Source organism: Peromyscus maniculatus, chromosome 14, assembly GCF_049852395.1.
Source record: "Peromyscus maniculatus bairdii isolate BWxNUB_F1_BW_parent chromosome 14, HU_Pman_BW_mat_3.1, whole genome shotgun sequence".
Classification (NCBI taxonomy): Eukaryota; Metazoa; Chordata; class Mammalia; order Rodentia; family Cricetidae; genus Peromyscus; species Peromyscus maniculatus.
The window spans coordinates 39465306-39485906 of NC_134865.1; the positions used below are offsets into that span (position 1 = coordinate 39465306).

General features: G+C 40.2%; 1 long non-coding RNA gene across 5 annotated transcripts; it reads left to right on the top strand.

The window, feature by feature from the left end:
- Positions 1 to 7592: 7592 nt before the first annotated feature.
- Positions 7593 to 20121, top strand: LOC143268443 (uncharacterized). Of its 5 annotated transcripts, none has more exons than XR_013044356.1 (3): positions 7723 to 8174; positions 8694 to 17414; positions 18582 to 20121. It is a non-coding gene; the product is annotated as an uncharacterized LOC143268443 (long non-coding RNA). The 5 variants fall into 5 exon arrangements; XR_013044357.1 differs by lacking the exon at positions 18582 to 20121 and having other exon boundaries at positions 7727 to 8174; positions 8694 to 14902; positions 17268 to 17508; XR_013044358.1 differs by lacking the exon at positions 18582 to 20121 and having other exon boundaries at positions 7734 to 8174; positions 8694 to 9085; positions 9578 to 17508.
- The last annotated feature ends 480 nt before the right edge of the window (positions 20122 to 20601 follow it).

Sequence of the window (20601 nt, forward strand, 5' to 3'; positions counted from 1 at the left end):
TTTGTCTTCATTCTAGTCCATGCTTCTGGAACTTGTATCTGTAGGTCCTCAAATTCAGCTAAAAGCTGTGTAGTTTATCTAGTTCTTAAGCTAGGAAATCAAGATATGGTGTCAGTCAATTTTTTTCTGTTTTTATTTGTTTGGTTGATTTTTTTTTTTTAGCTCAGGCTGGCCCTGAACTTACTATGTGTCTGAGGACCATCCTCAACTCCTGGGTCCCCTGCTTTCAACTCCTGGGTCCCCTGCTTGGATTACAGGTGTATACTCCTGTGTCTCTTCAATGTTTCTGTCTATTTCACTTCAGATATATATCCTATTTCTGCTGTATGATTGCAAAAATCCTCCCAGTGGCAACTCATTTCTCCTTTTAGTTCATGTCCCTGAGTCAGTATACCGTAAGATGAAGTGTGACAGCCTTGGGGCCAAGTGTTCTACTTCTACATCGTAGCTTTGCTCCTTAATAACCATACAACCTCAGTTGAGCTGCTTAATCTCTGTGTGCTTATTTCCTCGTGTGTAAAGCAGGAGTGATAAGAGCTCCTGCCTAGAGAGTTGTTACAAAGATTAAATGATTAATTATACATGAGCACATAGAAGAATGGTAGGGTCATGGCGAGTGTTAGCCAATGTATGTTTGCTAAATAGATCCTCCTCCTGCTCTTACAGAATTATCCTTCTAAAATTTAAACATGCACTTTTAGTACAAGGAAGCCAAACCCTTCTGTCTCACTTCTCTCTTGTCTTCAGGTCTCTTTCTCCAGCAGCCTGGCCCAGGTTAGAGTTGGGTTCTCTCCATGCGTCTTTAATTACCCCTAGCTCATCATGTTGTGATTGTTCTTGCCAGCTTTCTATACTAGTCTGTTAATTCTTAGAAATACAGATAACTATCTGACTTATCTATGACTGGTATCTGTTTGTGTAGAAATAGTGATTTGCTGATTAAATTCAGTGAAAACAATAGTTGATGTCATCCACTGAGAGAAATAGAAACTTGGTTTATTTTCCTTGAAATCAGAGGTTTTGGTAAAAACCCAAGGCATAGTATTCAGTGCTACCCTGGTAGTAACTTTTGTGTAAGAATCAAAAGAGCACAGACATGGGTATTCGGTCAGCTCCATGCAGGGATGGAGTACATAGGGCGGATTATGCAAACTGATTAAGGTTGCAGTTTGTTTTTATTCAGGTACCTGAAAGCAAGCAGTTTCACACTGTTATTTGGCACATCTTAAAGTGCAGAAATTGTTATTGATTGAAATAGACCCATCTGGTTTAAATTCCAAACAAACCGTATACCTTGTCATGGAAAATAAGGCATGAGCATTGTGGCTTATACGTGATCCCAACAGCCGGGAGACTGAGCAGGAGTATTGCCTCAAGTCCTAGATCAGTCTGAGTTACACAGTAAAACCCTGTTTCAAAGCCAGCAAACAAACAAACAAACAACCACAGAACAATAAAACAGAAAAATAAAAATAAAATTGTTGCCTAGGCCTGGCTGTTTTCCCATCTTACAGGAGTCAGGCAGGGTTAGTGTTTTATTGAGAGCCCCCCTTAGCTCATTCTCAGCTGGAGGTCATAACTCAGCCTCATTGAGAGTAGGAGAGTACTGACTGTTAGAACTTTCATCACTCTCCCCACCACCCGTGTGTGTGTGTGTGTGTGTGTGTGTGTGTGTGTGTGTGTGTGTGTGTGTGTGTGTGTGTTATACTCAGATGTCAGATGCCAAATGCTGCATCTTGGTTATTTGAACTAATTATGTCAGAGTTTCAAAACTACTCATGTCCAGATACTATGTGAAGGAAGTCACAATTTGAATTAGCATTTGTTCTACATGTGTAACATTTGTTCCAATGTGTAAACAAGTTGAGATCCCCTAATGAAGAGATAATAAAGAGGCCTCTTTCCTCTTGGGTGTAGCAGAGATAATCCAAAAGTTCTGTCAAGTAACTTAAACTAACAAGAAGAAAGTTTGGCTGTCTCTTTTATTTTATACCATTAAGATTGAAAAACATCTGTCAGGTCTCCATTCTTAATGCTCTAATTCGAGCAGGTCTATGACAAAGCACACAAGATTTAGCCATTGTCTGAGATCCTGGAACGTATCCACAATAAAGTCAAAGCTGAAACACATCGGTGTCCTCTAGATGGGGAAACAGCCTCAAATGATTTCCATTTTCTTCAATAAAATAGCTTTGCATCTATTAACAACATAATAACTCTATACACAAGGCGTTGAATGGATAGCAAGAAAAAAATTATTGCTCACTGGGTTCTAAAGGATTAGGTGGTACTCCACTAACATGTACATAAACTGCATAATTAACACTAGCTCCAGTAGTGTGTATTTGACAGTATGTTAATCCAAAGTTGAAGTAGAAAATTGTCTTTTGCAAGTGACTGGGCAAACAGGAGTGGACCTGGAGGAGCCCTGAATCCACAATGTACTGTTTACTTCTAATGCATCCCTTCATTTACAAAATGTAGTTAGTACTAATGTGCTTGCTTGGTGCTTGGTTATAATGAGGTAATGTATGTGAAAGTGCATACTTGGAAACTGAGAGGCATTTCCTAACAGCAATCCATTAATTATTATTTTAATTGCTCATGAGGGAACAGTGTCTGAGTAAATTAGCCTTGCTACATTAGGATAGAGATCTATAATCTTTCAACATCCAAGGAAACCTAGAGGTGACTCAAATAAAATAATTTACATTTGGGAATAAACAAACAATTCTACTGTAATCTGGGACACATGCACAGGTGGGGTGGCGAAGGCTGGGGTTTTATTGGGGAAAGAGAAAAGCTACAGAAAGTGTTTTGAAAGACAGCTTATTGATCTTTGTAGCATTAGGCAAGAGCAGGATAGCTCTGATTGGCCACTGGCTGCAATTACTAGAAAACCAGTCTTAACACCATGGCAGCCTAATTTACTGGCCAGAACTGCCCAGTGCACTGGTGGCTGTTTTTATGTAAGTGGCTAGCTGCTCTTGTATGATTTGTGTGGTAAACTGCAGTTGGGAAAATCTCTTGCCATAGTTACTGATTTTGGGGAAAATCCTGAGAGCCCTCCTTAGTTCTATCTGAGTTTGACAAGGGTGACTCTTTTTGAATCTTGACAGCTTTCATAATCCATAAGGAAATAGTATTTTTAGTCTAAAATTAATTTTATTTCTTTTTTAATAACAAGCAGGTGACAACAAAACCACAAACACCCTACTCTGGACACAGCAAAAGCCATGGAAAGACATCTGCTATAATACAAACTTGTCCAGGCCAGTCATCCATGGTGTTTACTATGATCCTAGCAGCCCAGAGACTCACAAGTCCAAGGCCAGTCTAGGATACACAGTAATATCCTGTCTCAAAAGGGTGAGGGAGAGGAAGGAAACATTTTCTTTCTACCCTCCAAGTTCTTTCATCCTGTTTTATCTTTGTAAAGAGGTAAAAAGTATCCTGAACACTGTCATATGTACATGGAAGGTGGGGGGGAAGTCTCTCTAACTACAGAAGTAGAACCACTAACATTTCTTGGGTTCCATGAGATTAGTAGGTGTCTTCTGGGGTATTTGTAAGCTGGTAACTAACAGTGCCTAGAAAAGGTGAGACCTGTACAAAGAAAGTGTTCCTAGCTGTTAGGATCCTGCCCTCACTCTTCCGGGTTCTGGCATCTTACGTCATCAGGGGGCATGGGTGACTGCATACCTGCCTTGTGGTCACACAATCCCCACCTTAAAAAGTCACGTGGGGCCCCTATCCCCCTTCTTTCTATTTCCTCTCTGCTCTGCTCCCTGCTTCCCTCCCCTGCTAGGCCTGGCTCCTCCCTCCTATCCCCTGTTCTTTTTAATAAAGCTCTTCACAACTCTGGTAGTTGTGGCCATGGTCCATGACTTATCCGCCGGTAACCAGTACCGTTTTCCCATCACTAGCAACCTGGAAACCTGGACACATATGTCCTATGCTCACTGCTCCCTCCTTCTTTCCATTCATTCTGTACTACTTTCGGTCTAATTGCTGTTATAATACCAATCACAAACTTTCCACTAAGGCATCTGATACTCCCATTTGTAGTAGAATATTATTTTAAGGTGTTACTTTTGTTTATGTTGTATTTGTTTAACTCTGTGAAGCTGTGTTACTGTGCCTTTCTATAACACCTGATGGTCTAATAAAGAACTGAATGGCCAATAGCAAGGCAGGAGAAAGGATAGTTGGGCTGGGGAAAAGAGATCTAGAGAGTCAGAGGAGGAGAGCATCGGGGGACAGCCACCCAGCCACACAGCCAGCCACGAAGTAGGAACAAGAGTAAGATTTACAGAAGAAAGAGAATGGAAAAGCTCAGAGGCAAAAGGTAGATGGGATGATTTAAGTTAAGAAAAGCCCGCTAGGAACTAGGCCAAGCTAAGGCTGGGTATTCATAATTAAGAATAAGCCTTCATGTGTGATTTATTTAGGAGCTGGGTGGTGGGTCCCCCTAAAGAGCAAAAAAATAAATAAAAATAAAAAATAAAAAATAACAACACCCACCTCCTCCACCTGAACTAGAGAAGCTTAGAGATGAGCGAGTTTACCAAGGCTTTTCTTGCTAGCAGTGAGGTCTCAGGGCAGTGAAGCATCTAGAGTGGTCAAGACTAAAAGGTCTCCTGAAATGGGAGACATGACCCCTGCAGTCAATGTCACAGTACTCCTACAGCTGGAAGGTAGTTTCCTTAATGCTTCCATGAACTGTTCAAGGCCTGGTTGTCATAATGAGACTCAAGTTTGTCACTAAAGAAGAGCTGCTCAGCTGCCAGCTTCACTATCAAAGCGGTTAGGTGTAAAGGAAGGGTCTAACAACTGTCAGTCAAAGCGTCAAATCTGTCCAGCCCACCCACAACTTAGCTTATTTGAAGGAAAAATAGATATCACAGGCTATTTACAATAATTCTGTCTTTAACAATCTACAACAAACTTATCATTAACATTACCATTTATGGTATATCCTCAGCCCAATATCCTAAGGAAAGTTGGATCTGTCTCACTTGTAAAAGACAAAACAACTAGAAAATAAGAGCTCAGATTCCACTGTGGATAAGGCAGTAAATACATAGTCAGACAACCAAGACCCCAGTGGTCACTAAAGCCATTTCTAGGCCCAGTCCTCACCAGTGCCCCCTTCTACAAAAAGTACATCACCCATACATCTTCAGGCAGTTATAGCTCGACTTGTGGGACAAAATGGACAGGGATAACTGGAAGTTCTCTTGCACTGTTTTAACACTTTTGTACTAGGATTTGATCTGAAAACTTTTCTGTGATCATAAAGACTTCCTCTCACAATACTGAGGATGTCTGTGTCTCTAGAGCCAGTGAATTCAATGAAGATGTAGGAAGTACTGCTTTTTACCAGTCTGTTTAGCAAAGATGTGGGACAAAGACATCAATGGTGAGAAGTGTGTAAGATGAATTGCTAAATGGTCTTATTAATAAAAAAAACCAGAGTCAGATATTAGGGTGAAAACCGAGAGATCAGAGAAGCAGAAAGAAGCCAGCCACGTTCTTACCACTAGGAAATCCTCAGCTAAAGAGAGAACTACTTCCTGTATACTCATGCCTATATCCTTTCTGTCCCTGCCATCTCACTTCCTCTCTCTGCATCTACATCACTTCCTCTCTCTGCCCAGCTCTATCACTTCCTCTTTCTGCCCAGCTCTATCACTTCCTGTCTGTCTGTACAGAACTCCAGACCTCTATGGTCAACTACTGTTGAGATTAAAGGCATGTGCCGCCATGCCTGGCTCTGTTCCCAGTGTGGCCTTGAACTCACAGAGGTCAGGGTGAATCTCTGCCTCCCAAATGCTAGGATTAAAGGTGAGTGCTACCATTGCCTGATTTCTATGTTTAATATAGTGGCTGGCTTTTTCCTCCGATCTTCAGATAAGCTTTATTGGGGTACACAATAAAATATTAGCACAGAAGTGTTTTGTCATTGATGCACTAACTAGCTTTTACTGTGCTAAATGCCTGAGGTAATCAGGGTATAAAAAAAGACTATTCTGGCTCACAGATTTGGAAGTTCCTGTTCATGATTGGGAAACTATTGTTAGGGGCAGCACATCATGGTCTCAGGCCTTGGCTGGTGGGAGTGGGGCTGCACTTAATGGTTTGTAGCCAAGTGAAACCATTCATCTCATGACTGTGACACAACAGAGGAAGAGGAGGGAGCTGGGTCCCACTCTTCCCTTGATAGTGTACCTCCAAAGACCCTCTCTATACCAGGCCGTGCCTCAGTTTCCACATACACATTTAGTTCCAATCTGGAGATGTTGTACCCATTTCTTTCCACCAAGGAGCAGGTTTCTGATGTAAGCACGTAAGGATCCTTTTATTGTCAGGTTCAGCCTGGGCCACCACATGGCAGATGGAAGAAATGTGGTGGTGGCCATGAGCCCAGGTGTAGAGAGTTTTTATGGGGAAAAAACCACAAGCCAGGAATTACATGCTTGGGATTGGGTAGAAGGGTAGGGAGCAAGGTGATTTTTTGGAAACTATTGGTCTAGACTTTCAGCATGAAGCCACATTTGAAACTATTGGATTGTACTTTTGGAGGGAAACCACAACTTGCTCAGCAGGATTATCTGGACTGCTCAGCAGGATTATCTAGATATCTTCAAGGGCCATAAACTGCAGACAGAATGTCTGCAGGAACATACTGCCCTGTATCTGTTCTAATTCTCATGGCACATTCCTGAGGTCCTTTCTGGAACTGAGTACAGCAGATGGTATAGGATGCTGGCCCTATCCTGTATTGCCTTCACAGTGACTGAGTGTTTACTGCATGAGCCTTTGGGAAACAGTACAGATCCAAACTACAGCACCCAGCAGTGTCTAGGTACCAGTGAATGTATTTTTGTGATTGTGAGATTTGATCTTAAGATCAGCTTATCATTTATGTCCTAAATTGCATTAATTTTTCTTACTTTGTTAAGTGTGGTCAGGATTTACTTAATGAATTCAATAAATGTATTATACAATTTTTCTTTAAAAATATTTTCACTTACCATTTTTAAGTTAAATTTAACAATTCTTTAAATTGTTTGTCTATAATTTTAATTTCTTTGCCCTTGTTCTATAATAAAGTTTTTCATTTATTTGAATATCCATACTATCAAGAATTTTATTTAAATTTTCATTGTATATACATGGTACTATATTACAGAAGAACATGAAAACTTTAATGAGGGACTAATGGAGCAATTTTTTTGATTTACTGCAGCTATATCAAATTTGCAGATTTTCAGGGACAAAGCAAGTGATGGCAAAAAGACAGGAAGGGGCTAATTGTAAGTGAACCGTCTCGTGGAACCCGGTGAGGGCCAGACTCCCACGAGCAACAACTCTCAGTGAAAACAGGATTTACTTAGATCCATGATTGCTACTATTGAAAACATAGTTTAAAAAGAATTTTTGAGAAGATTTTTGGCAAAGCAACTATATGTACTAGGGCTGGCCCAAGGGCTATTCTCTATATCCTGAGTCAAACCCATGTTTGACTTTTCTTTGGGTAAAACTCATACATTTCAGATTTGTTTTGAATGCTCTTCAGTCAAGATTGATTCAGAAGAAAAAAAAATCCAGGAATCACACCTTTTTTAAACACTGTTGTGTTTTCTCATAGGTGTTTGTGTGTTTAGGTGTGTGTAATGGGAGAATAACAAAAATCCTTTGGGGATGAGTGCTTATTGATCCTATTTTGACAGCATATGAACCCTCCAATAAGTACTAAACTAAATTATGCCTCTGCCTTATGTAAATTATAATCCTTGACCTTTTCCTTGTTCCTGTGTTCTCTTTCTCCAGTTAAATAAAAGAAAATGGAGATGGAAAAAGATAACTCACCCTGATGTTACCCGAATCTCTTCCTGCGTTCCAGTTGGGACAGTTTCAAATTAATCTAATTTGATTTGTTTTTCTTGGAAACAAAAGAGGAAGGAATGGGGGAAGGGGAATAAAGAAGAAACATTGAAGATTAGGGTGGATCATTAACCTAAAGAAGGAAAAAAATTCTGGAAAACTAAAGATGAATGATAGTTGTGTTCTGATAAATAAAGCTTGCTTGGAGTCAGAGGGCAGAGCTAGACACTAGCTGACCAAAATTAACTATTGAAGTTTGGAGGACTGTAGCCAGAGAGGAGACAGTAAGTGATGAGGTGGGACTGAGAGAGAAACTTGGCCCTTTTGGTTGGAGGAATGGAAGAGGGGGGAGGCGACTGGTAGCTGCTCCTTCTTCTCTGATCTTCCAGGTTCTATCCCCAATATTTGACTCCTGATTTTTTTTTATTTTTATTATTTTTTTATTTTTTTTTATTTTTTTTTGGTTTTTCGAGACAGGGTTTCTCTGTGTAGCTTTGCGCCTTTCCTGGGACTCACTTGGTAGACCAGGCTGACCTCGAACTCACAGAGATCCGCCTGCCTCTGCCTCCCGAGTGCTGGGATTAAAGGCGTGCGCCACCACCGCCCGGCCTGATTTTTTTATTGATAAAGTTTAACTAGATTTACACTTCATCTGGGGTCTAACTTTGGGGCATGAATTCACAAGATAGCCACTTGCAGGAGCTGCACATGGGACTGCACCTGCCATAGTCACCGCACTGCTGGCTGGATTTTCCTCTCTTTCTCAAAGCCCTCTGAGTGAGTCTGGGATTTTCCTATTGCAGCCTCTCTACAACAGTCTCCAGCTGCCACCCAAACTCAAAAGGCCCTGAACTCCAAGGTTACCTGGGCTTCAAATACCACCAGACTTATCCGCCCATGGCCAGCTGGCTTTGCCTTCAGGAAGCTCCAGCCACACATGCGTCTTCCACGTGACCCCCGTGTCCATTTCTCAGACGCCTGGCTCCCTCTCACCATGGGTCCCAGGCTCCCCTGGACGCCCTCCTTGCGCTGTCACCTTGACACCTGCTCGGGCTTCTATTGTTGTTGCAGCCACCACATACTCTCAGCTCACAGCTACACGCAAGCAGCTGAAGCTGCCCTCAGCCAGGCTGTGCACTGGCTGTGTGTTCTTTGCATCCAGCCTCACACTTCACTACCATTGTCAGCAGATTTGGTAAGACAACTGGGACTTCTTAAAAGGGGGAGTTAGTTTTTTTTTTTTTTAAAAAGGCAAGAGTTTTTTCCCCATGTTAAAAATGGGAAACAATATTACAATGGAGGGAGTTAGGTCTCTGTATGATTCCACAATGGATGATTTAAAAATGAAATTATTAAATGAGGGGATAATTAACTTAGCTGTGATTTACATAATGTCAGTTATAATCATTATCGATTGGGTGATTCTTGTTTTATCACTAAAAAAGTTGGTTCATATCAGTGCCAAATATGAGAAATTGTATGATAATATGCAAGTCCTACTACTGATTACTAAAGAAAATAATGTAATTTTGACCAATAAGTTACAAGTCTTAGAAAAACAGATACTAGAGACATTCAGGCAGAGGAATTAAAGGAGAACCGACCTCACAATTACATTATAAAATTAGAGAGGGAACAACCTAAAGTTATTAAAAAACCAACCGTTGTTTATCCTGTCACCATATAGGAACAACTGCCAAATGACAAACATCCCCAAGGCTATGTAAGAGCTGACTGGATTCCTGTGGAAATGTTAGATTTGAGGAGATTGTTGTAACAGCACTAAGCTGATAAACACCACCCAAATATCAGCTTTGGACTACCAACTGCTCAGGACAATTTCAAGGTGGCTAGCTGAGATGATCCAACCTCATGCACTACTCCAGCCAGGACTTCAGATAAGCCCTACACAGAGACTGGCAACAAATGATACAGCTAGCTCTCCCAGGTCTTGAGCATTATTTCAGTTTTCTTCAGGGTCCCCTAGAGATGCCACCACCACCACCACCCCGAGACAACATGAAGCAATCTAGAGAACATAACATCCACATTCCCAAAAGGTGGGGTGGATGTTTTTTGGTCATTCAGTGGGTTATGGATATTTGTCATTGTTTAGGGAGGTTGCTTACAAGTTGTTATTGGTAATGGTCAAAAAAAGGAGCTGAACTAAGGAGATTAGATTCAGAGATCTCATTTTGAAAAGAAAAACGGGGGATATAGAAATGATAGGATAAAAGGGTAGATTATTTAATCTACTTTTAAACCAAAAAAGCAGCTACTAGTATCAAATATTTTACACTGGTATGGATTTTTGTATATTGATGCAAATTTGAGGAGATTTTTGTTAGAACATACTATATGTATGTTTCTACTCTTGTTTAAGATATTGTACCTATGCAACTCATTTAACAATTTGATATAAGTTTCTAGTCCTTGAAAGTTATTATTACAAACTATTTAGGATAATAAATAAATTCATGTTAGTAGTTAATCACCTATTATGATCAATGGACAGGTGGTCTTCAAACACTTCAGAGATCCACAGAATATGGCGTTTAAGATGTTTTAATAACATAATTTTTTTTATGACATTGAGATATGTCTGCTCCTGGCAGCACCAATCTACTTCAGAGAAGATGATGGGCATCAAAGAAATTCCATATGGAGTTTACTTTCTTTGTGGCAAAAGTTAGCCACTGGACAAGAAACTACCCTTGCCTTGGTTGCTGACAGTATGCTATCCAAATTGAACAAGCAGTACCCAAAAGAAAGTGACTACCAAACTTTGCCAAGACAAGGTGGGACTGTCCTTCAAAAATCCTGGTTTACAGAAAAGTCCATCAGATATTCTAGCCCTGTAGGCCAGGAATGGATACCCCAACATTGCAGAGGAACCTTGGGTGACTGTCTAGGCAGCCAGCTGTTTCTGTCATTTCTTAGTTTTGGAAGTTGTTTGCTCTGCACTTCCTGTTTATTCAGGTAATATTATATCTTTCTCAGGTCTCTGATGGAGTTGAAGACTATATAGTTATAGTTTTCCTTGTTACTAAATTCAGAAAAGAAACTCACAAAAGTGGTATAAAGGGTATAAGTTTGAGAGGCATAAAAATAGTTTTAGGTTGGTAATATGAGTTAGGATAGAAAATGAATTAGGAATACTTCAGACTCACCATGGTGTGATTAGAGGACAAGTTTGTAGAGTTGGTTCTCTTCTAATAATATGACTTCTAGGGACTGAACTCAGAGCACAGGCTTGGACCACATGATCCTATTCAGCCCTATCATTATTTATTCAGTAAACATTTATCAAGTATCCCATACACTGTTCTGTGCTCTGGGGGTACAGCAGACAAAATCCTTACTTTCTGAGAGCAAGCAGAAGTTTTCTAATTTGATAAAGTTAAATAATAAAAACAAATCAGTGAGATAATTATAGGAAGAGGTAAGTGATTTGATAGACAGGATCAATAAAACACAGAAGGTCTGTATGTGGTGGCATATGCCTGTAATCACAGTCTTGAGAGGTAGAAGCAGGTTGATCTCTATGAATTTGAAGGCAGATAGGCCTACAAAACAAGTCTCAAGCCAGCCAGGCTACATAGATCATGTCTCAAAAAGCAAAGCAAAACAATACAAACAAATACACACCTTAGAGGCAACAAAACAAACAAGTACACCCCTTAGAGGCATCAAAGAAGGCCTTCATACAGATAGCATTTGGCATGAAACCCAAAGAATAAGAATGAAGTAGATTCTTCTCATTTGTTTACTAACATAGCATTTGTATGTATGTGTGTTTGCATGGGGGAAATGAATAAAATAACAGAGGTTAGGGATGGGGAAGGAGCATTGCCTGCACTTCAGGAAAGGCCCTGGTATGGTGATATTTTATTTGTACTGAAATGTGATTTTATTTGTATGTTAATAAACAAAGTTGCCTGGGGGTCAGAACTAATAGCAAGCCATAGCAGAAGTCTGGCAGTGGTAGCACAAGCCCTTAATCCCTATCACATGACTGGCAGATCTCTGTATGTTCAAGGATACCACCAGCATGGAGACACATGCCTTTAATCTCAATACCAACCATAGAAGACCTGGAGGTCTGTATGGATGGGCAGTGACAAGGAGGTCATGTGGTTGGGTTTACAACCAATGAGAATGCAGAACAAAAGTCAATAAAAAGGACAAACACACAGGAAGTAGCTCTCTTGCTGAGAAGGACAGCAGCAACAGTGAAGGGTAAGGTTTTTAGCTCTTAGCTATTGCTCTGACCTCTTGGGCTTTTTAACTCTGCAATCGGCTCTGTGTTTCTTATTTAAAAAGACGATTACATCTACACCCTGGCATCTTGAGGATCAGAGTGGGATGGTGTGAGCATGTAGTTTGCTGCTGACCTGTGTTCAGACACACTAACTGCCAGGTGCTCTCTGACCGGAGTACTGATTCTCCTGCTCCATTTCACACTAGCTCTGTGACTGCAAGTAAGGGGAATGCTTGGACTTCAATTTTCTTGTCTGTAATCTGGGAAAATAGAAAAAAAAGCAACAGGTTTATTCTAGGAATTAAATGAGTCTCGATATATTCACTTGAATCTGCGTGGTGTTTTGTGGGGCTTAGTGATTTGGTAGGAGTTTGTGTATTTCTGACCATTTATAGCCTGTCCTTTGTGAATTGTCTTTTTTGTTGTCTATCCATCAACTTTTGTTTGTTTTTCTTTTATTCTTTTCCAAGTGCCCTTTGAATAGTAATAGTGAGGCTATCTTGTGGGTATGAGTAAATATTTTTTTCTGGTTTTCATTTGCCTTTCAATGATACTTACAGTATTTTTTTTCTACCTAGCAATCTCAAAGGTTTAGTCATTCTGCTTCTATTTGATTTTGGTGCTTATTCTCACATATTTAAGAAGTGCTTTTGCAAATCTGCTCCTCTATTTCTTCTAATACTTTTTACATCGTTGTGTCTAATTTTTTTCTGAATCACATTTATAAAGAACATTTTGATAAATATCTTTTATGTCTCTTTCAATGCATAAATGTTTGGCATACACATGTGAATATAATTTCATGCCCATGGAGTCACTGAATGATGATGTTCTATGCCTTGATTTCCTTTTCACTTAGCAACATGATAGATATCTTCTTATATACATAAGTTCATATCTATTCCTCTTTTTAATGTTTGCATAATACTATATATTTTATCATAATTTATACACATTTAGTCTGCCTTCCAATTTCAGTATGATATTGTGATGGCATTTTATCTGTGTACCCCAATAAAGTTTGTCTGAGGATCAGGGGAAAAAGCCAGCCACTATAGTAAACATAGAGGTCAGGCAATGGTAGGACACAATTTAATCCTATCACTCAAAAAGCAGAGATCCGTCTGGATCTCTATGAGTTCAAGGCCACACTGGTACAGAACCAGGCATGGCGGTACATACCTTTAATCCCAGCACTAACCATAAAGGTCTAGAGGTCTGTACAGACAGACAGGAAGTGACAGAGCTAGGCAGGAAGAGAGTGATGTAGTTGGGTGGAGAGAGGAAATGAAATGGCAGAACAGAAAGGCATATAGGCATGGGTATACAGGAAATGGGCATCTTTGGCTTAGGATCTCCAAGTGGTGAAAATGTGGCTGGCTTCTTTCTGCTTTTCTGATGTCTTGGTTTTAAACCCAACATCTGGCTCCATGTTTTTTATTAATAAGACCATTTAGCAATTCATCTACATGACATTGTATCTTTATAATTTTTCACAGCAGAGAAAATATCTTGCTAGTATAAATGAGGAAACATTTAATTGCTGGGTAATTTACTTGGTGGTAAAGACACTGACGTCAAACTGTTCTTTAGAAAGGTCAGTCAGACCAATTTGATTATACCAATAGTGTATGAAAATGTAGCAATGTTATGTTTTACTAGGTTATATATCTTTTGAATATTTGATAATCTTATATGGTACATGAACAATATCTCATCCACTTTAGTGATTGTTGGTGAGCTAGTCTCTCTTTATATGTAAGCTCACTGACTCAGGCAAAGAGGACCAGTGTCCTTGTTTGCTTTCTGTTGCTATGATAAACATTATGACAAAAAGCTAGTTGGGAGAGAGAAAAAATTATTTTCTCTTACAACTCCTAAGTCATGGTCCATCACTAAGAGAAGTCAAGGCAGGAATGTGGAGGCCAGGACTGAAGCAGCAAGGACCATGGAGGAACCGCTCATACTGGCTCACTCCCCATGCTTGCTCAGCCTTCTTTCTTATGCATCATAGGAGCACCTACCGATGGATGGCACTGCCCATAGTAGGCTGGACCCTTTCATATCAATCATTTATCAAGAAAATGCCCACAGACTTGCTTACAGGCCAATCTTGTGGAGCCATTTTCTCAGTTGAGGTTCCCTTTAATCAGATGACCCTTGCTTGTGTCAAGTTGACAACAACCAACTAACCAGCATAACCAGGACTAGACAAGCCTGCCAAACTGGACTGACACTTACAGGGGGAAAGTAAGGAATGAAAGATGGAGGTAGCTCAGGAAGTGCTTAATATCTGGAAGCTGTGATAATCTGAGAAAGAGGGCAGGTTTTCATGAGGAAAACACAAGGAACTGGCTGGTCTGGAGAACTGTTGTGGGAAATGAAAGCAGTGCGTTAAGGCACATCAGGGACAAAGGTAACTATTCTCATTGCTGGGTTGGAGGTTACAGGCAACTTCTCAGTCTTCCAGAGATTGAGAAGACCTTGAGAAGAACTGATTATCGATATAAAATGGAGAGAGGAAGATGGATTCAATGACTATTCCATGGTGGAGGAGGAAGAGTTCTGCCTTTGTGGTGAGTTCATGCTTCCACACACAGATGCCCCCCAAGCAGTGTGCTGCAGGTGTTGTACCACAAAGGAGACTGGCTTACTCCCTGCTGGATATTTACTGGGCATCCAAACATGCTGCTGCTCTGAGTGGAGCAGTGACTGAGCATTCTGGGAGACCTTGAAGAGCATCCACGGCAGGTGAGGTCAAAACTGGTGTCCAGTTCTTGACTGGTGAGCAACAGAGGCCCAGGGCTTCATGAAGTCATGTTGTGGGTAGAAAAAAAATGACAAGAAAAGCTTTGGCAGTGTTCTCATCCTCTAAGAGAGCTCAGAAATGAACTTGTGAATCTCAAACCAGACACCTGCTCCCAAGTTAGGAAGCTGAGAGCCATCCTCAGTTCTCTCTTGTTTACTCCCTTGTCTTCAGGAAAGCACTGACCTTTTCTCTTGTGTTCTTATTACCTCACAGTTTCTTCTCAGTTTTCATTAACATCGCTCAAGCATTCGGCACTTTGTTACTTTGGTTGCTTCAAGAACTCCTTCTTTTAAGATAAGTTAAACTCCAAAAATTAATCCTTTTGAGTGAGAGAGATAAAGAAATACTCCTTGCTGATCCCAAGCCAGGGAAACCATGCAGAGAGAATATTCCAGGTCTACCCAAGACTTAGCATTCTTTTTATCACCAAATTTGTTAATGTATCCTTACAACTCAGCTTTGAACAATGATTTCCTTATTTATTTTGTGTGCAGCACATATGTGTATATGTGTGTGCATGCAAGTGCACATGCATGTATGTGTGGATGCATGTGGAAGCTAGAGAGTGGCATCAGATGTCTTTTTCAGTTGTACTCTACCTTACTTTAGGCGATGGGACCTCTCCCTAGAACTCATTGGTTTTGTTTGGTTGGACAGGCTACACTGGGCCTACAGGAGTGTGCTGCTGCAGTGAGGGTTGTTTACACAGATGCTGGATATCCAAACTCAGGTCCTCATACTTGCTTTTGCTGGCAAGCCCCTTACCAACCAAGCCATCTCCCCAGCCCTTCACCTTTGTTTTTAATTATTTGTTTGCCATTTCACTAATGCCAAGGTGTATTAGTTAGGGATCTTTTTGTTGCAGCTGACAGAGATCCCACCCAAAATTTCTTATGCAAAAAATAATATATTAGCTAGTTAAAACTGAACAGTGCAAGGGTAGAACCAAGTACAAGCATAGATTCCCCATGAATCAGCAGCATCATGATGCCACTTCTCTGTTTTGATTTGTCCTAAATTCCTCTCCATTTGGTCTATCCTAGAAGATGTGCTTGGACAAGACAGTGCAATGACTCTCTCTGTGTCCACTTGAGCATCTAAAGGAAACAAAAGTGTGTTGTCTTTTTCCTGTGTTATAAGTCTGTGAACTAGTAACTGTGGCCAAGCTTGAGTAACAAGCCCTATCTGTAGTCTTCAACAAAGAGATGTCCAATAAAGATAGAGTGATAGCCACAAATATGTAGATGGATAAAAGCCACATATAAAATTTAAATTGTTCTAATAGCCACAGTTTTTTTAAAAAATAAAAAAAGGAATAGGGGACTTGGATATGGTTCACAGCTGTTAATCAACATTTAAGAAGCTGAGGCAGGAAGATTATGCCAATCAATGTAGACTACACAGCAAGATTGTGTGTGTGTGTGTGTGTGTGTGTGTGTGTGTGTGTGTGTGTGTTTGTGTCTGTGTCTGTGAGAGATTTTATTTAACGAATTAAATAAAAAAATTGTTATTTTAACATGTAATCAACATTTCTAGAATTTTACATTCTTTACTCACACTGAGACTTCAAAACCCACCATTTTAACTGAGCTTCCAAATCACAATAAATTGAAGGTGGGATGAGACATACTTTGAGAAACAGTATTCTAGAAACATCTGTATTTCCTTGGTGCTTCCAGTCTCCCCTTTGGAGTGGTGACACATTGGAGCTATCAGTGAAGAAGCCTGGGTTGTCACTGGTGGAGTCAGGGCTCTCCCAACGCTACTGTTGCTGCTCCACTGCTGCCCTCTGTTGGTCATCACAACCCATATAAACAAAGATGAAACCGGGCATTCAATGCTTTCTGGCAGTCCTTCTTTACAGACTCTTGAAACGACTTTCTTTTCGAAATTTAATGCACCAAAGAGCTTGAGAAATCTTTATGGGGTTGTTATGAATTACTTATTAGGGTTTTTTCCTGTGTGTTACATTAGACTCACTGCTCTTCAAATCTACTATTCATGTCAGTCACTGTCCATTGCAAGTATTCCAGTTTTCTGTTTCTGCAAATTTTCTACTTCTTCTTAAGAAAGTAAATGGAGCAGATGATTTTATATCCGTAAGATTTACTTTCTTCAGCTGTAAAATATCGGATGATAATGCTACTTTTATGGTTTGTAAAGACACTGCTTGGTATATTTGAGGAACACTGTAATGTTATTATAAAACCTTAAAATTTAAACAATGACTCATTATTTGCTGACATAGAAAAATTTAAATTTATGTTCTCTTTTTAAAGTCTGGTTCAAAATCCTTCTCTTTTGTAGGTGCACCCTGAGCCATTTGTGGATAAAATGGTGTGATGACTGGGATTTGCCTAAAGCAAAACAAGAGGAGGGATGTAGACAGTGCAAAATGGAGAAATACTGGCCACAATTTGGTCATTGTTGAAGCTGGATGAGAGTCATGTGAAGGTCATTTTGCTATTTTGTCCATTTGAAGTGTGTTTGAAATTACCTCCAGAAATTTAAAAATTAAGTAAAATTTTATTTTCTTCATGACACTGTATATAGTGTGGCTACTACACGCTTGTCTGTTGGCTAGTTACTGTTGTGGGTTAGAATTTCATCATTTCAGGGTAAATTACAATTTTCTTCTTAAAAGGCAAACTCAAGGCTGTGCATGCTGGCTTACACCTGTGATCCCAGCATCTGGAAAGCAAAGGCAGGTGGATTACTGCAGGTCTGAGGCCAGCCTGTTCTACATAATTATCTCCAGACCAGCTACATTGGCTACATATGAAACTCTGTCTCAAAATAAAATAAAATAAAATAAAATAAAATAAAATAAAATAAAATCTGGGGCAGTGGTGGCACTTGGGAGGCACAGGCAGGTGGAACTCTGTGAGTTCAAGGCCAGCCTGGTCTACATAGTGAGTTCCAGGACAGTCAAAGAAACCCTGTCTTGGAAAAACCAAAAAGAAAACCAACAAAACAAAGAAAAAGATAAACTAAAAAATAATTGGCAGGGCTAGAGAGATGGCTCAGAGGGTAAGTACTTGTTGTCCCTGCAGAGGCCTCAGGTTCAATTCCTAGCACTCATAGGGTGTCTCGAAACCATTCATACCCCAGTTCCAGGGAATCCAATGACATGCACATGGTGCACATACATATAGGCAGGCAAAACAGCCATAATATAAAGTAAGATTAAAAAAATAAATAATTGGCTACAAGCACTTCCATAAAATAATTAGATGGGAACATGTTTAGTTAAACATGCTAAGGAAATTCTGAAGTTCTTGAAGAGACAAATATCAAAGGGACTGGGTAAAATGGCTCACTCAGTAAAGTACTTGCTAAGAAAGCATGAGGAGCTGAATTTGGATCCTAACATCCACATAAAAATCTGGGTATGGTGGCACTCACCTGCAATCCTAACCCCTACATTCAGTTATGACCCACACTTTAAGAAGCTCTGTATTTTTTTTTAAAAACCACTTAATAGTCCCCAAAGTAGTTGTGTTTTACAGTAGTTACCGCTCACACATTGTCTCCATTTAATCACTTCCCCTTCAAACATGCTCTGTTCTTCTTTAAACCCTGTCATGCCAAGAACATAATAACTTTTCTTTTTTAAAAAAGATTATTAGGATGATGATGATGACGATGACGACGACGACGACGACGACAACGACAATGATGTATATGAGTGTTTTGCCTGAATGTATATATGGGCACCAGGTGCATGACATGCCCACAGAGATCAGAAGAGAATGTCAACTCCTCTGGAACTGGAGTTACAGACAGTTCTTACCTGCCATGGCGGTGATGGAAATGGAATGCTAATCCTTTGTAGGAGCAGCAGATGCACTTAAACACTGAACCATCTCTCCAGTCCCTAATAGGTTTCCTAACACTTCCATTTTTCTACATTATCTCTAGTTCCATTAATCCTGTGCATAACAAGGTTCTGATCTCAACATGCATTCATTTGTGTGCCCCAAATGTTTCGATCATTTAACTTCATTTTTCTTTCATTATTTTTCTTGGTGGCCAGAAAGAACTCCTTCACTGAAACATCAAATGAAACATAAATAATGAGCATTTTCAAGGTATTTACCCTCGAGTGCTGTTTCCACTTGGAGAGGTTTAATTCTGTGAGGACAAAGAGGCAATCCTTCATAAGCTGGCAGAAAATGGTTTGAGAGACACACTTCAGTTCTCTAGTTCCCCTTATCTCAGCTTTGCTGAGGGGGTAGACAGATTGGCTCTTTTTCAATTGATTGGGCCCATCAACAGCACACTTGTGTTGGTTCAAATCCTACCCCACCCCCCAAAAAATGGCCATGCTTGGGATCTGAAACCCCGGCTATGTATTCTGCATTAATCACTTTTCAGACTTGGGAGCTTCAAGTAGCAGCTTAATCCTACAGAAGCAGAAGTCTCCTACTTTATTACCAGAAATGATGGGGGGGTGGGGTGATCTTGATGTCAGGATCTCTATGTAGAACAGGGCTAGTATCTGCAGAATTATATCATTGGTACAATGCCATTCTATAAACACACTCATCTTTAGAACCCCTGAAGGCCTTATACTTCACAGTCACCTTCTTAACCCTTTATAGAAGAAGTCAAGTGACGTAAAATTCATTTGGCAACCACTTCAACTAACCTGCTTGACAAGTGCCCCATGTGTATGATAGCCCTAGAATAATTTCTGTTTTTAAGCACTTTCTCTGGACCAGATACATGATTTAAAAGTTTTCTCTGATACTTTTCAATAGAAGCATCACCATTATTAATTACATCATTATCATATATGAGAAGGGCATTATTTAGAGAGACCATCAGACTAACCCCAGGCACAAGCAAAAGAATTGTAAAAGGAATATTTCTAGCTGTAGGCCTGACCATAAAGGCCATAGCTCCTCTTGTCCACTATACTGGAAATTATTATGTCCATGTCTCTTGTTTCTATTTTTCCCATGTGTCCGTGCCTCAGAGATCACATTCACCCTGGTGTCTCTTCCCTAATAAAGTCCTCACCACCCTTCAAGGGGTTTCAGCCCATCATGGCACTTTCTATTCAGTTTCATTCATAAGTCAATTGTTTACAACATATTTGGGCAGTGGGGAGGTAGTTGGCAAGATGTCTCTTTGAGTAAAGGCTCTTGATATCCAGCCTGACGACCTGAGTTCTATCCTCAGAACCTAATGGAAGAAGGTGAGAGTTGACTTTCACCAGGTTGTCCTCTGACCTCTGCATGCACTATACACACCATATTCTATAAATAGCTGCAAAGTTTTAAAAAGCATTTAATGTGGAAAGCACTAGCCTGGGTACTTGGGGTGTATCAGTGAACATAACAGATAGGAATCAGAGCCTCCATGGAGCTTAGATGCTGGTGGCAACAGACAATGTTAAAAATGAAGATAACAAATCAATTAGAAAATGAATTGCCATGGGAAAGAAGCACAAAGGCAGGGAATGAGAGTACAGGGTGAAGACAGGTTTGCTGAAAATGTCATTAGAGTGGTCTAGACAGACCTCCCTGAGAAAGAGGATTTGGGATGAGGCTGTAAGAGAGGGAGGAAAAGATGGCAGCTGGGGGGGGAGGGTAGGGGTGACTCAGTAGCTAAGACCACTGGTTGCTCTTCCGGA